Raw genomic sequence first — 17,988 nt, forward strand, 5'->3', positions numbered from 1 at the left:
AGCTACAGTATGTTAAATCCTGTTTATTGTAAAGCTACAGACACTACATACTCCATTCACATGCGGGTATTATGTCATGAATCTATGGCCATTATGGTAGGCAAACTTACTGGCTTGTTCTCATAGCTCTTTTGCCAAGAATCTCTTTGCCATGGCATGTCAGGAGCAGTTGATTTATTGCAGTGACATTTCAGATTGCCTGGTGGTGAATATGAGAGAGGCTATGATGATGCGTACTGCAATGTTATCCTGTATAGATGGCATTATTCTAATTAGTAGATCAACATTGGCCAATACCTAGGTCGGTTAGGGCAACATTAATATTCAGCATGAAAAGCTTTGGATGTAATACTGTATAATGAGTGTAATTACTTACATTTCCCACTTGGAGGAGGATTTTAAGAGAGATGAAAGCAAAGTGCCTTCTTTTCAGTCTCTTACTGCAGCTGCTGGAGTTGACCACCAGGTGGTAGCCACAATCCAAATATGAAACGCTACTCTATAGGCAGGTGAGGCAACTGAGCCGATCAGGGCGCCATGTTGGCTCTATGGACCACTTAGATCCAAGAGGAAATCATCAGCTATCAATGCAGACAAGATGCCATTCTTTGAGCCCTTGTTGGATTCCTCTCAGTTTCTATAGGTATGCACTGAAAGAATAGAATGCATATGTAAAAGTACTTTTGGTTCAGTTCCTTTTAGAACACCGGCAATTAAAAATGTGTTGGTAAAATATATCATTACCCATATCAATATTTTTTCATTTTTCACTATCTTTGAAATGGAACATACAAGTGCAGGAATAAATATGAAAGCATTTTAAGTCGACTGTAAATCGATTATAGAGCCTATGGCAAAGAAAAGCATGTGGTTAGTTTTGATGAGGAGTTGGTGGCAGTCATGTTCGAACATAAGCATAACGTTAGACAACTCGAACATTTTATATTCTCATGACCAGGTCACCCGACGTAGTCAAAGTAAAGTAGCCTAAGTTGCATATTCAGACTTCCTAATAGGATATCACATAATAACAAGACAATTATAGCGCATAGTAGGCCTATTCTACCGCGTTATCGGCATCTAGCACCGATCAGTGTATCGTGTTTTGTGTGCGCGCGTTTGAGTGTGAGCGCGTGCATGTGCGTGAGCGTGCGGTGGCTTGCGCGTTTGACAGCAGTAGAAGAGGCCGTTTTCAATACTGCGATTTTAGAAAGCATTGCTTCTTTCACTTTAAGGAGCAAACATGGGTATACAATGCATAGATAGGCTATAGATATATTGGAAAGCGCACAAACGCCCGCACTTACTCATCCGCCCCCTTCCCCCTCTCTCTCTCTCTCTCTCTCTCTGTCTCTCGTGTTTCCCCCCACACCTCTATAACGGTGCGTGCGCGGAGATAGCATTTCAATGGCTTTCAGCGGTCGTGGATTATAATTCCTATTTTTATACAGCAGTGGAATATTGGCCGCCATCGACTCTGTGAATAGCGTATTTCTTGTTTCAAGACTGGTGTGTGATTTTGTTGCGTGCCGAGAGACTGTCAAGACTCGAAGACCACGTTCAATGCCGTTGGAACATGTCCTATGTTCCCTTTCAAGGTAAGACAACTATGATATTCTACTACTGCATCTCACTCCCTTCTTTCATCGTCATCTCTCTCCCTGCTTCTTTCCTAAGTCCTCTACTGTCATTTAGCCTAACACAGAATTGAGCAAAGGGGTGCCTTAACGCAGTGTATAGTATACAGGCAGGTAGAGCAAGAGGTAGTATCTCCCAGATGTCTAACAAACCTACCTGGTTTTGTCATCGTCAATATGTCACTATGCCTGTGCATGAAGATCGTTCATAGTGTTTTAATGTGCTGAGGTGTGCGAGCCTGCTGGTGTCACAGTCTCACAAGTCCAGACCACAGAGTGCAACATCTTCAGACCATGGTCACAGGTAGCCCGCTGTATCTATAACGCTTTAACTTCAGCATTAAGCTTCATCTATTCAAAGTGTGCCGAAAGGTGTCTGAAGGGGTACCCGCTTGTCTCTGAGACCTAATTGAATGAGTTAGTAGTAAAGGAAAATTGTCCCAGGAAGTGTGGGTTTTAACCAATTCCCTTGGTATTATTACACTGCAGCCATGACTAATACTGTGTGAAGGAGTGCAACATGAGCTAGTTAAATTAAGCAGCCTCCAAATGCATCCTCCATGACGTGGTAATACGGAATATCAGTGACTGAATGTCACTGTGAAACTGGGAAAGTTTGGAAGGACTTTGAGGGGATTCGAAGGTCATGGCATGCCGAGTCCCTATATTACCGAAGTCTGCGAATCCTGTGTGAGGAGGGTGTGTGTGTGTGTGTGTGTGAGAGGGAGATAGAGACCTGAGGCTGCTGAGGTGTATTGTACCTCTGGATACAGTAAGGACACTGTGCAGTGCAGGTGTTCTGATGCTGCATTGGCAGAGCTCAAACCAAACTTATGCTTCAGCAGCAAATACATTAATATCTAAATGGGCAAGAACCTGTGAATTAAAGGCACTGGTTATCAGTCAGTCATTCAACAAGAGTTGCCAGTTCTTACTTTATATGCTGCTTTTTGGTCATCTTCCAGCACATCACAAACCCAAACGACCTCCTGTGTGAGCACAGCAGTAGAAGTTGGTTGCGTAATATTTGTGAGATGTTAAGCTACTGTGTGCAAGCCCACTCGGGAGAGATCACTGCCAGAAAAATGTGTGCACTAGTAATATGCCTTAAAAACCCATGTCATTTGAAATGTATCCGCTACATTTCAAATGTAACAGGTTATTTAAGTAAATCCCAAAGTAATGTAATCAAAAGGAGATCAGCATATCAGTCCCATTTATATTATTTATACTTGACCAACCAATGTCAAAAGGCTATTGTTTTATATGTTTGGCTGCAAAGGCCAGCGAAAATGAAGGCAGTGTAAGCCCTACAAATAGCAATACCGTGGCTTTCCTGTCTGACGTACTTCAAACCAATCTTTAAATGTTTTAGTGTCCCAATTCCATAGTAACTGAAAAAACATATTCGGCCTATCATATGAGGATCACATGGTCATTTCCTGTTAAGCGTCAGGTGTACTGTAGTTATGGCCCTCTCAGTCTCAGCCCCCACCCTCCCCCACCTGTCATGGTACAGATGGACAGCATGGAGCACCAGCCAGCCACTGAGCCATCCCAGTCATGTCGATTTTACAGTAGTTTGATACAGCAGCACCTGTCAAGCATGGACATTCATTTTAAAGGGACAGTGCACGGCCAATGCACTGACTGCAGCACTCCTCTCATGTGACATAAGGGGCTGTCTTACACCCTCCGCCACTTGAGCTGTGCCAAGAACCATCATCTGTTAGGCTATTACTGTACTGTATGCTCGAGATCTACCGTGTTCAATGATCTGTCAGGGGAAAAGCTTTTCCAATGGGTGTTGAGTACATTGGAGTTCTGTTTGCTGCAGAGTGAAGTGGGGCATTTAATTAAAGCTTGAATTAGTGAATGATAAGGATTTAGGGTAATCGTTTTCCTGTTAATCTCAAAATCAGAACGTATACCCATGCTAGATTTTGTACAGTCTTGTGTGATGCCGTTTAGTTGCAGTGATTTGCCATTTTTTAACAAAATGTCAACAAACAAGGACACCAAGTGTGACCGTGCCTCAGAGTTTTTCACCAGTGCTACTGTATACATGAAAGCAAAGACAATGTTGGTCAATATTGTCAAGAATTATTGTAGTCATAATTTTGCCCTGCAGACAGAAAGTCAATAAAAGTTCAACTACCCCTTATTTGCCGGCATCTGCATACTGTTTAGCATATCATGGTTCAGTGCAGGGATCTTATGAATAAACACGGAGGGTGGTGTAAAGCCATTTACTGGTGAAATTATTTATGCAAATGAACTAGCAGATGGTTTCAGGTCTGGGGTTTGGCCTGAGGTCAACCCTCGAATTGCCTTGATCATAAAAACGTAATAATGCAACAGAGATTGTGACATTATACTGCACAACAAGATAGGGCCAAGATGGACACATTGTCCAGGTTATCAGCAATCATGATTTAACCATGTGTCATTTCACTGAAAGTACGGTTCACTACAAAGTTTCGCTGCGCCACCATGTTCTTGATGGTTTCGGAGCGTGACATCATGAAGTGTCCTCTGGCTAGTGACACATTTTTGGGGATCCAGAGCAAAAACAAATATGGGGTGGCTGTCACCCACAAGCCATTTTGTCTGGGGGCAAGGACATCATGTGGTGGAAAGGCATTTTAAATGATATCCAATACAGGGTTATATTTGTCAGGTTCCACTCAAAAGTGCAAGTGTTGCGTTGGTGTGAGACACTGAGACAACTGCAAGAAGTGGGGTCACGGCCAGGGGTCAGCCATTTAGGATGGTGACCCTGGAGCAATTAGGGTTGCGTTCCTTGATCAAGGGCAGATCAGCTTGTCATGTTGGGGATTCGAACCGGTGACTGTTCAGCAACTGAACCGACATTCTAACTGCTTGGCTATCTGCCATAACCATTGTAACAATCATAACGACAGCTAATAAAATCAGGCAAACTCAATGTAGTTTTCTTGAGTACTGGTTGAGCATATGGGTCCTACTGTAACCAAGGGTGGGCAATAGATTATAACCAGCTGATCTAAAACACCCAGTACATGATATCTTCACCCACACATCAGATTTCAATTGTTACCAACACTGGCCAGTGTTTCAACGCACCCAGATGTGGATGTTAAGATGGAACTGATACACCAGGAGCCACCCGGTTCGAAAAAAATGACTTTGTACATAAACGCAGCCTTATGGATTCAGATGCTCCTAATAGGATTATCTTCCATTAAGGGTGGGAGTAGAGAATCTAGACCGGCTGTCTGCTATCATGCTCGTGGTAACAAGCAGAGATCAAGTCATCTGTTGATTTCTTCTTGGGAGATTTCTGCTGTAACCAAGCTTAGTTTTGCCCGTTAGTAACTTAAATCCAAAGGAACCTGCAGGAGTGCATTGACTTTTACCTGCTGATTGAAATCCTGCCACGGTTTCTCAGTCTTTCTCGTTCATTACTGCTTTCACGGGCAATTTTGCAGATTTTGTTATAATTCCAGGTCCAGGTCCGCAAAACCGTCCCTCAGTGTTTAGCAGTTAAGACAACCCTTAGAAAACTTGATTAACTCTCTATAAATTATACCAGGAATTAGCTTGCAGTTTCTGGTCTTGTGCATTGCCTGTGGCCAACCAAGGTGCAACTCCAAATCCTTTATCTTTATGAGCAGTTTATTTCACGTTGAACCTGTTGCTGAGAAGTCATTCCAGCAGCACAGTAGACCCTTTGCCCGTGGACATCAGGCCTTGTCAGGGCACTCACTTCCCGTTACACAGTCCTAGTGCAGTGAGTTCAAGCACGTCACAAGAGCCTCTTCTCTCCCTCCTCTGCCTCACTATCTCACTTAGTGCTACCACTATCTTCTATCTTCCTCAGCAGTACTGACTGAACAAGCTGTAGTGAAGGCCCAGACAGACTCCATCCGCTAAGAGCCTTACTGCTGATACTGGGAAAATCTACATAGGAATCCCATTAGAAATGAGTAGCTGGGAGAAATGGCTGCTCAGAGTACACCAGAACAGGGGAGGGGGCCCACCGGCCCACTAATTAAATTCCACCTTAAAGCTTGGAGTCCAGTGACTCAATGAGTTTGTGTTAAAAGTATGCTTGTTTTTTGAGTGATCCTGTCAGGGTTCACTCGTGGCAAAAGGTTAGGATGAGCTGTATGCTCTCCTAAGTCAATCAGAGGGCTGCAAATCCTGGATAATGATGTCCCAGCGGATGGTTGGCTCTCAGGCCTTTTTAGGCCTTATGTCATTGGATCCTATGGATGCTTACAAGTCACAGAGGTTGAGCGTTCAGATCTGGACTGGTTAAATTGATTAGAATTCTGTTCAAAAACGTCATTTCCCAGGCAGCAGATATCTGACTGGTTAGAACTTCTGCGCAGGTTGCTGGATCGAATCTCTAAGCCGGCACAGTGATTTAAAGAAAATTCATCCCTGAGCAAGGCAGGAAATGTAACTGCTCCAATGAGTGTGTTCTCAGTGAACGTACCTGGTGAAATAAGAGTGAAAAACAATAATATCTGTAATTAAACTGTAGAAAAATGAAATGAATGGCAAAGGAATCAGATTAAGGGTGAAATAAGAGTGAAAAACAATAATATCTGTAATTAAACTGTAGAAAAATGAAATGAATGGCAAAGGAATCAGATTATGGGTGAAATAATCAGGTTTAGCTTGGTTATTGTATCCTACCTTTTTCTATTTTTAATTGAATTGTAGACAACAGCCTTTACTGTACTTTAATGCATCAGGGACAAGGTTGTTTTATTCGATGGCTTTCAGTCCAGTAGCCTTTGCTAAGTGACTGTCTAAATGAACGTTATCTTTCAAATTAAACTCTTCATGTCAATTCATTTCAAGAAGACATGGCTACACTCACAGTGGTGTGATTACAGGCAACATTGGGCTGGCCTGCAAAGTGATGTGTAATTGATGTGTAATCATAATAATTCCCAGCATTAGGAATATTGATTATTGTGAATACCTTAATCATATGACCAACAACTGAGTAACAGGTGCATGAATCAAACTACCAACGTATTGGATCAGTTTTGAAATAGTCTTTGCAGTTCAGAAGTGAAGCTGTTGAAATCCTATTTTATTTGTTATTGTTCATTCTTCCGATGCTTTTTGGTCCTTTTAGCAAATTCCTGTGAGATCAAATGGCCCAAAAAGGCCATTACTTGAATCATAGTAAATGTGTATGTGTATGGTTGGTGTTTTATATGGACAGACTCAGGACTTTTGCCTGATATTCATAATGTAATTGTACTGTCCTTTGATTGGACTTACAGAAAGAATAGCAATTTTGACATAACCATCCAAGTACTTATGGAGTAAACCACATGACCACAAGTCCCACATGAAATTAGTGCATGTCTATTTTACGAGACTACACCACTTCTTAACTCCTCTGCATTTACTGGATTGATAGACCAGTGAAGAAGAGCACCTTGAAAACCATAAAACTAGGAAACCCCATGTTACATTAAATTAGTTTTGTGCAAAAATAAATAAATATTATTACTAAATAAGAATCTAATGACGCACACTTTGAGCAGTTTGACTAAACAAACAATCCATCTGCAAATATTAAACCGAAAATCATGATATTTAATCCTAGAAAAATAACATTGTAAGATATAAAATAGGCAATACATTTTTTTTTATTTACGGATTTTTACCTAGATTTTTCATTAGAGAGAATGAAGGTAAAAACATAGTGACATGGAAAGTGCCCAAAGTGAAGAGTCATTTTATATTAGCTGCACGTAGCCCTGTTTTTAACCAAGTACATGTCAACAACTATACTTGATACTGTTGAGTGTGCCAACCACAGATCTATCAAAAATATATGTTCATTGTAAACAGAAAGGAAATGACTTCCCATCTCAAAGGGATGCTCTCCCTACAGTCAGTATTGTAGTAGGGGCTAAATCCAAGTATACACTGAATACCCTCTTTCTAAATTGGCATTGATTATGCCAGGGGTCTCCTTTTTATGCAGAAGAGCTATTTTAAAAATGTGAAACGTTGCCACTCGTTGTTTAGTTTTTTTCCCCTTTAATTTGGCACAATCTTCTCTCCCCTGCAACTCTTTCCCTGGGAGTGTAGTGTACAAGAGGTACTTGCACAATGTTTTCTTTAAATATACATGGTCAAATAAATGTCAGTCAACTTCATAATCTATAAGTGGGCCTATAGAACAAGTGGGCCTATGAAATCTGTTTTTCCAGTAATTAAAAAAAATATTTTCAAAATCTATTTGTACCTTTTCTATAGAAACATCACTAACCACACACAAGTGCTAGGTGCATAGGCAGTTGAACTATAGGGTACTCTACACTCAGAAACCTATATTTTGTAGCTTTTTCCCAAACCTCCAAAGTACTTTCAGATGTGGTTTAAGCACTGGTGGCAACTTGGACATATATTTGAAATAGTTTATCTTCATTAATCCATTTAATTAGTAGGCCCACACTATTTGAACAGTGTAGCTTAGGCTAGCCTCCCAAAAATACCAATATGGGATTTATGCTTTTACATTCACTACGTTCACTCATTCTTCAGTGTTTCTCCACACATTTGTCACACAGGGCACCTTCCCTTTGCATGGCGGGCTGCCAGGAAGATAATTGGCTAAATTAAAGTATAGCCACTCCAGGCAGCACTACTAGAAAGTTGGCTACTAGAAATCACCTGCCACTTACACCCCTGGTACACATCCACTCCCTTCATATTGTCCTATGAATCAGACTTAGCTGCAGACTGCATGATCTGAGTCAATTTAGCAGAATTAAAGCACCCACTGAATGAATTATATGGTTGCTACAATGATTACGTTCCCACCGTCTTTTTGGGTAATGGTTGAGTTTGCGGCAGAGGTGCTGGTCAGTGAGTGTAGCAGAGATTTAGTGTGTAAACCCCTGAAGGATGGCAGTTTTTCTCAACTCATTAATTCTCGCTCCCTTTGCAAATCCCATGGGTGCTTGAGGTCTGAAGTGTGGGACCTTTTAAAGTTGAGAAGGGGGAGGGGTACTTTAGGGGTAGTCAGTGAAGCGCCGAATGTTGTATTATGTGTGTGAAGTTCTGCAGTGGACAGGTTTACATTCCAGGTCAGCCTTATTGGGCTGGTTCTTAAAAAAAATGTAAACCAACAAAAAGGTGTTAAACAAAAGTAACACCAGACTGCAAAGTGTTAATCCTTCCCAATATCTCCACTCCTAATCCTTTACACCAAATCCTTTACATGCTCCAGTTGTAGCTTATGTCCACAACAAGACCTTGGTGTTTCCCTGTGGGTACCGCTCAGGGTTCGTGCTAAAGCAAGGTTTGGCATTTTTCATGCAGAAAAAAAATGGTCTTGCATTCTGAAAATGCAGATGTATTGACTATGAGATTCAATTTCAAATTGTTCTAACTTTTTTTATGGGTAAAGGGAGTTATCCAAAAAGTTTGAGCAAAAAAAAATCTGAAAAAACGTCCAAACCTTAGCTATGCTCTCTCCTCTCTGCATTTCTGCACAATGTGGGGCGTGTGTATGTGTTGGGAGAAGCTGCACGTTGCATTTTCATTGCTAGTTTAAGTATCCGTGTCATTAGTTGTGTTACTTTTGTCCAGCTCCTCTCTCCTGTGACATTTCCGAAGCTTACCTACCATTTTGCCATTTGATGTGTTAAGAAAATGGCATACGTTTAGAACTTTAGGCAACTAAACACAACCCCAGCAACCAGAAAATACTTAGTCATTTTACAAAATCACATTTTGTTAGTATTTCAGCAAAACATGGCCTGATTTTTGCAGGGAAGAATGTGCTTAGTTAATCATATCATTCTCGATTCTGTGACAACGAATGAAAGCAAATAAATAATTTCTTCCATAGTTCGATTATTTGTTACATTACATCAAAAACAAAATCGTTTTCAAATGAATGATTCGCGCCTCAGTTGTTTGTGTGGTCATCATGCGTGCAAAGGTGGACGCGCATAACCAGTTTAGTGACGGAGGAAGCGCAAATGTCTCCGGTTTTGGTTGGTTGGATGGCTGGTAAAAACAGAGTATATCTTCGATAATATTAGCAGAGTCATATAGAATGTTATTTAGTTATCTACTCGACGCATAATTCTCAGAACAATGATAGGCAATAGGCCTACCTGGTGTTATATCTTTTTCAAGTTTCAAGGTTTATTTGTCAAATACACCGAACAACACAACCAGAACGAATTGCAACGAATAACTTTTACAGGAATTATTTAATAGATTAGGCGACCATTTGTTAGATAGCTGTAACATGGTGCTACATTCAAGATAAAACATTATATGGAATTTACCACGACATTTGAGGAGAAAAGGTGTGTTGGGAAGCACTCTGCCAAAGGATGACTATTTGCATTTGAGACAGCCACATCAACTCCGTCCATGATATGATTCTGCTTGCTTTGCATTTCTGAAAATTGTGTTCATTGGTTATCATTGGCTGCTGACGTCATGTACTTTAAGCTAAGAGTGCAGGTTTATAATCACAGTTTATTTATTTTATTTCCGTAATTAAAATCAATCACTGCCTGGTGGCCATAACAATTGCAGGTTACGTTCGCGCAGATAAATCTTAATTCTATGCCGGTGTATGATTGCAAAAGTGCCGGGTTTCTGCAACATTTTGACAATGTTGGTTGTGGAGCAAATGTTCAGACTACTGCAGATTTAGTTTATGCGCGAAAAGCTATATCTTAATTTGTATATACAACAATGTCAATACCCTTTTATGAGTAATTGCCATTTATTTTTCAAAAATGTTTTTAAGTAATTAAAAACATGAATAAAACACAAATAACAAAACAGGCTTAAGCATCATTAGATTTCAGGTTATGTTCAGATAAAAAGTCAGATTCTGGAAGATCGAGGTTTATTGGATGAATTGTAATGACTGAATATCTGACAGAATTTTTGCATGTAATGTAGAGATGTAGCCCAATCATATTGAAGTAAAAAGCAATGGTATAGAAACCCATTTCCAAAGGCACTGTAGCCTACACAACCCATAAGGTAAAATGCGAATTCCGTTTTTTGCCATTGATTGATCCCGCAAAAGGTGTTCAGTTGGTTATAGGCTATTCATATTTTTTTTCCAATGCCTCTTAATATGAATGTAATCTAAAAGTAATCCAAAGTAATCAGATAGTTACTGAGTGAGTAATCAAAAAGTTAGGTTACTGATTAAAAATATGGACAGGGAAATTGTAAATGTAATGGATTACATTTAAAAAGTAACCTACCCAACCCTGCACATAATAAAAACATGATAGGAATACAGCCATACACTTTTTAACGTGTCCATTGGCAGACAACACATTAGGTGGCATTAAGGAAGCACACAAGTTTTAATGGGCCATCTATAAATAAAAATATATAGGCTACTCATTGAAAAAGAACGTTTGACACTAGTTTCAGCAGTGTACATCTAGCATTATGTTATACGTAGATTGTCTGAATTAATTGGCTTGTTCATATTTAAACTATGTTGCCACATGGAATAATTGTTTCAACCCTATAAAACCAGTGATTATGGAAACAAAATGGGGAACCAGATCATTTAATTCATTTTGATTATCATAGAACAATCATACAATATAGTTTATAGTGTAATACAATCACAATCTGCTATATATGATCAGTCAGTAGCTCAAAATTGAATTTGAGATTAACAAGATTAATTTAGAGATTCACTTTATGGTTCAGGGCTACCGTAAAGTGGCCATTTATTTTTCAAGAAAAAATAAAATGTCTCAGTTTCAACATTTGATATGTTGTCTTTGTACTATCATTGCGTTCTGTTTTTATTTACATTTTATGCAGCATCCCAACTTTTTTGGAAGCGGGGTTGTACAGTCAGTGATTTATAACGATGTAAAGACAATGAGAGACTGTGTTCAGAAGCCTATTTTTTCCCTGCATTCTAGAGAACTGAGTGCACCATGCTTGTTTTTGAAATTAGAATGCGGGTAAAATCTTTAAAAAAACAGATTATTGCAGGGTCTGCATTGTGAAAATACAGACTTTGAGAAGTTTATTTGAACTTTGCTGCCCTTCCCTACAGTGCATTCATGAAATGCTCAAGCCCTAAATCCCTACCCAAGCTCTTCATTCTGCCACATTTGTTCTCTTGGATGTCTCTCCCCTACATGAGGGCAACTCCCATATCTCTCAGACTACTCTGGTCATTTGAAGTGATCTTATTGCGTGCTGAACCAGTATTTGGATTAATCAAAATTCAAGTTAGTTATTGAATAAGTACATTAAAAATAGCAATTTTTTTAGAAGGGCCATATGTACAGTATCTCACAAAAGTAAGTACACTCCTCACATTTTTGCAAATATTTGATTATATCTGAAGAAATGACACCTTGCTACAATAAAGTAGTGAGTGTACAGCTTGTATAACAGTTTAAATTTGCTGTCCCCTCAAAATAACTCAAGGCTAACCCTGAAACTGAGCTGCAGTACGGTGGCCAAGACCATACAGCGGTTTAACAGGACAGGTTCCACTCAGAACAGGTCTCGCCATGGTCGACCAAAGAAGTTGAGTGCACATGCTCAGCGTCATATCCAGAGGTTGTCTATGGGAAATAGATGTATGAGTGCTGCCAGCATTGCTGCAGAGGTTGAAGGGGTGGGGGGGTCTGCCTGTCAGTGCTCAGACCATACGCTGCACACTGAATCAAATTGGTCTGAATGGCTGTCGTCCCAGAAGGAAGCCTCTTCTAAAGATGATGGACAAGAAAGCCCGCAAACAGTTTGCTGAAGACAAGCAGTCTAAGGACATGGATTACTGGAACCATGTCCTGTGGTCTGATGAGACCAAGATAAATGTATTTGTTTCAGATGGTGTCAAGCGTGTGTGGCGGCAACCAGGTGAGGAGTACAAAGACATGTGTGTCTTGCCAACAGTCAAGCATGGTGGTGGGAGTGTCATGGTCTGGGTCTGTGTGAGTGCTGCCGGCACTGGGGAGCTACAGTTCATGGAGGGAACCATGAATGCCAACATGTACTGTGACATACTGAAGCAGAGCATGATCCCCTCCCTTCAGAGACTGGGCCGCAGGGCAGTATTCTAACATGATAACAACCCCAAACACACCTCCAAGACGACCACTGCCTTGCTAAAGAAGCTGAGGGTGAAGGTGATGGACTGGCCAAGCATGTCTCCAGACCTAAACCCTATTGAGCATCTGTGAGGCATCCTCAAACGGAAGGTGGAGGAGCACAAGGTCTCTAACATCCACCAGCTCCGTGATGTTGTCATGGAGGAGTGGAAGAGGACTCCAGTGGCAACCTGTGAAGCTCACTACTTTACATTGTAGCAAAGTGTCATTTCTTCAGTGTTGTCACATGAAAAGATATAATCAAATATTTACAAAAATGTTAGGGATGTACTCACTTTTGTGAGATACTGTACAATTTGACATATGCAGTTAATTATTTAGTTTTCAGATATTTTTTCTACAAACTTGTTCGGAGTGTCAAATTGTTAAAAGGATAATTCCCATTTATACTTTCTCGCAGGTCTGTCTACCAGATAACATTGACCTATACTCATACTTGCTTAAACGGAGTACCATCTCCCTTCCTAAACCATGCTGGACTAGCTAATACTATTCTCATTTGATAAGGTAAGGGGAGGTGGAGACAAATCTTGTTGTTGTTTGAAATTCTGACTTTTAAACCTTAGAGGCAGAATTCTACACAATGTACCTTTAATTAATATAGAGACTCTCTAACCCTACCAGCAAGGAAAATATATATTTTACTCTCAGGTTTATAATGTCTTCATCCTAATCATCTTCTTCCTGTTCAATGCCACATACTGTATTTGTATAGGGAGTATTTAAGGCCACAGCCCTCTTACCGTTTCATCCAACTTTAAAGACTCACAAATAAATAAAAACATTTTATTTTCCCAGTGAAAAGTTTTACCAAATGTATATATTTTTATTCATACACAAGTCCTTTTATCCTTATTAGCAAAGAACACCTCCCTCATTGTAAAAAACCTAGATCATTTTGATATATACAGTGCCTGTTAAAGTATTTACCCCCTTTTGGACGTTTTAACATTTTATTGTGTGACAACATGAAATCAAAAAGGCTTTAATTTGTTTTTGCCACTGATCAACACAAATAAGTGAAACATGAGCAGTGTCAATGTATTTTAATGGTGAGGCCCACAATCAGAGTCTCGCTGAGTCACAATCAGAGTCTCGCTGAGATTTGATGCAAGTTTTTGTCTTTTCGACACTCTCACATGAAAGCTACTTTGTCAAGTACCTGGGCTATTGTTACAGTATGCACAGTGTCGCCCAGCTCAGCCCTTGCCTCACTGATGATTGCCCTTCTCGCCCAGATATTTTTGAGGATGGCCTGTTCCAGACAGATTCACTTTGATGTTATGGAAATGTTTGTGTTGACCAGTGGCAAAAATGAAAATACAATAAAAGGTTAAAATGTCCCAGTGGGTTGAATACTTTTGAGAGCAGCTGGATTTATATTTTATATTTGGCAGATGTGCTTATGTACTGCCCCTCTGCAGTAGTGAATGCATACATTTAATTTATTTCCTTCTCCATACTGCCCCATACTGGGTCTGTTTTCACACACACCTCCTCCATTGGCTGGCATGCCCCAGCCATTCCCAGAGATTTCTTGTTAATATGTTGTTTTATTACATGCGTTACATTCTATGTCTGTCTTACTCTTCTAGGCCTCAGACTCCCAACTGTTAGGATCCGCTTTTTTTCAGTTTTGGTGAATCGATAGCATATCGAGCACATCATGGTCTGTAGTTATATTGTATTCCTACTCTGACAATGAGATACACTTAAAAGTTCACAGCCTAAGGGGCAAGACCTAACAGAATAAATTGACATGCTTTGTAAAATATAATAAAATGCCTAATTTACATGAAGTTTCAGTTCTGAAATATGGAAATACAGTATAGGAGAGGGTCTCTACTTCAAAGATGACTACCCAAACATTTTGAAAGGCAAGTGTCTGTTTGTGTGCCCACATATGTTTTTGTGTATGTATGTGTGAGAGAAAGAAAAAGTATGCGTTTCATTTTAATGGTAAACTTCTATTCTGAAGACCTCATAAACGTTAGCTGGATGACTGCATGCCTGATGCTAAATTTAGCATACATTTAGCATATATTAAGCATCTCTTGTAATTTAAATCTGCACCACACAAAATGTGTGTATTTTCACTGTATTTGATGCTTTCAAAGAAAATGGCTGGCATTCATACAGTATTTAAAGGATATGCCTTCTGCAATGTAAATTGAGTTGATTGTAAAGTGTTTTGAAATGTGAGATTTGTTTTTCTCTTCATATACTCCTCTGGAAAAAAATAAGAGACCACTGCACCTTTTTCTTTCCTTTCCAAAATAGTTAAAAAGGAAAGCTTTCAGTGAGGAACAGAAGCGTTCAATTCGCAGTGGTCTCTTAATTTTAACCCTTCTGTTCCTCACTCAAACCTTCCTTTTGACTTTTTGGAAAGGAAAGATAAAGGTGCAGTGGTCTCTTAATTAATTTCCAGAGCTGTATGTATTGTCACATCATTCACATTTGCACCATAAAAATGAGATTGTATTTGTATTTATTTGATGCTTTCAAAGAAAACTACTGGTATATTATATGCCTGCTTGTTATTTTATATCCAACGTTTAAAGATCTAAGTTGATTTTAAGGAGAGACTGTTTCCATCTCAGGAGGAATATTCCAGTCCTAACGTTTTTGCAGTTCTGTCGTTTGTTGCTCGGTTTTGTAATCACAATGTCGCATTAGGTTGTTCAAGATGAGTGTGTAGATAATGGCCAAACATCAATGTTTTTTTTATCCATCCATTAGAAATAGACGCCTGGAAGAGAAAGTTGTGAGAGGGACTAAAAACCTAATTAACTTAAACATATTAAGATTCCACATTGTACCTGGGCAATTCTAGTGGTACTGTATATGGTGGTTGTATTACTATAGAAATACATAGTGGCAGTCAGTTGTTTTTTGTTGCTTTAATGCATTTGACCAGTGATGATCGACATCCATACAAGCTTCATCCAATTTTGACCATGTGAATTACAAACACAAACACAGACAATAGACCTACATGTAGGCACTCTTTACTGGGGTGCGATAAGCAATAATCTTTCCCAATGTGTTTCCATGGCACTTTCAGGTTTTTTTGGGTTCCATTGACCTCTTTGCTACATCTATACAGAGCGTCCTCAGTTTGTTTGACCATGCGAGTGCTGAGTGCTCATATTAGCTAGGTTGAAAAGGATGGACAGAGATTTGTGTTGACCAAGCAAGCAGATAACCCCGGTTGGAAGCTTTGCACCATAACACGCAATGAGAGAGAAAATAACATGACACACAGGCAATATAGTCTCCTTTCTTTGATAATTATAATTGTCTTTCCATTAAAAACATTTCTGTTGACATTGCATCAGTTGCTGTCCATTGACTTGTGGAGCTGAACAGAATAAGGACATTGCTGCTTTCCTCTTAAATAGTGTATAATACAGAGGAGTATTAGTGCTGTGCAACATAAATTCTACACATTACCTTTGTTATACCAATATGGCTGCATAGAAGGGAGGCATGAGAGAAAACACATACAGCTAACTATTTGTGCAACTTCATCAAAGGGAAGATATTGTTAAAATCTACTTTTATTTTGTAGACACGCGGTAATACTTGAGTTACAAGGAACTTTTAACAATGCAAAAAAACAGCATATTGGTAGCCTGATAAAATGAATAAGGCTCCTAATCACTGTGACTAGGTTCATGTACATGCTGAAGAGTTTAATGCCAAAATGCCACTATATGTATTGATAGATATTTTAGCAAATTTGCTTATTTTAATGAAGACTTTATGTAAAAGGTTGATGTATTCTCCCAAATTCAGTCATGGCACGTATGTGTTTGAAAACCAGTCCTTAGTGGCCCCCCTTGCGAAGAAAAGACATTGAAGACATTTTGCCATGGGGCAAAAATAGAAAATTTTTCTATTTCATAAACCATTTTAATAAAAGTCTACAAAATTTTAGCAAAGATCATGGAAAAAAGGGGTTATTTTATTTTTTAAAGCTAATGTCCTATAATTCTATAAATATTGGCTTGGGGCTGGAGAATGTGTTTTGTAGAATTGTAGAAAACAGGTGCCGGTCCAATATCAATGTTCTTTTCAAATTTTCTGAATATTTTTGCATTTCACCATGATACATAACGTGCTAATGTGATATCTGAGTGAGAATGACTAACAAAATAAATGTGGGCCATCTGTATGTAGGTAATGGCACCAAGGCCACATACCTGGACATAAGTACTTCAAGTTTAGTTTGCTAGCTGGACATGCCAACAATCTAGAATATGTTTTCTACAATTGGAAATAGTGACTGGTAGTACAGTATAATAAAATAACATTTGATGTGCAACCAAATTTCCAGAAAATTTCCAGAAAAAATTTATTCTAATAGTTAATGTTACTGGATGTGTGACCATTTTTTTTGTCAAATATATATAAATTATAAATATAAATAATGTAATTAATATGAGAATTGAATATAAAATACACATCCAAAGCTCTTCATTTCACAAACTGGGCGAAAGTATGCAAATACTGCTAATTTATTCAGTAAATAGGACGTTCTATCAAATGAATGAAAGGGCAAGACTGGCTCAGCTGTTCTGGGGGACTTAGTGGCTAGGCCTTATAATAAAAATCAGCCTGCAGATTTGACTTTTCTCTATCTTTAGTCTGATAGACTAAGAGATCACACATGTGCCAAATGTTTTGCACATATGCAAAACTTGATCTATGCTAACACACAAATTAAGCCTTGTCCTGGACTACAAAATTAAGTTCAATGGAAAATTTTACATAACAGAACCAAATGTAATAGCATAGTATAACAGTATAGCTTTCTCAATGTCAACAGTGAAGAGGCCACTGAAATAAGCTGGCCTTCTATTCAGATTTCTTCCTTTGCCCGTTTTAACCTTTTCTTTTTATTGGCCAGTCTGAGATATGGCTTTTGCAACTCTTTGCAACTATGTCTAGAACTACAACTCCATTTCCACAAATTTGGGACACTGCGTAAATTGCAAATAAAACAGAATGCAATAATGTGCAAATCATTTAATTCCTTCATTTAATTGAAAATATTACAAAGACAACCTATCACATGTTGAACAAGAGGTTATTGTTTTAGAAAAAATAGATGCCCATTTTGAATTTGATGCCAGAAACATGTTTAAAAAAGTAGGGATGGGGTGTGTTTATTACTGTGTTGCCTCACCTCT

General features: G+C 39.0%; 1 protein-coding gene across 12 annotated transcripts in view; it reads left to right on the plus strand.

Annotated features, from left to right (window-relative positions):
- Positions 1–1,138: 1,138 nt before the first annotated feature.
- Positions 1,139–17,988, plus strand: part of syngap1b (synaptic Ras GTPase activating protein 1b) — a 165,695-nt gene continuing 148,845 nt past the window's right edge. For all 12 annotated transcript variants that reach the window (XM_020041421.3, XM_020041424.3, XM_020041414.3 and 9 more), the window contains exon 1: positions 1,139–1,598. The gene's annotated coding sequence lies outside the window, so the exon portion shown is untranslated. The remainder of the gene's footprint in view (positions 1,599–17,988) is intronic.

Source organism: Esox lucius, chromosome 20 (assembly GCF_011004845.1).
Source record: "Esox lucius isolate fEsoLuc1 chromosome 20, fEsoLuc1.pri, whole genome shotgun sequence".
Lineage (NCBI taxonomy): Eukaryota > Metazoa > Chordata > Actinopteri > Esociformes > Esocidae > Esox > Esox lucius.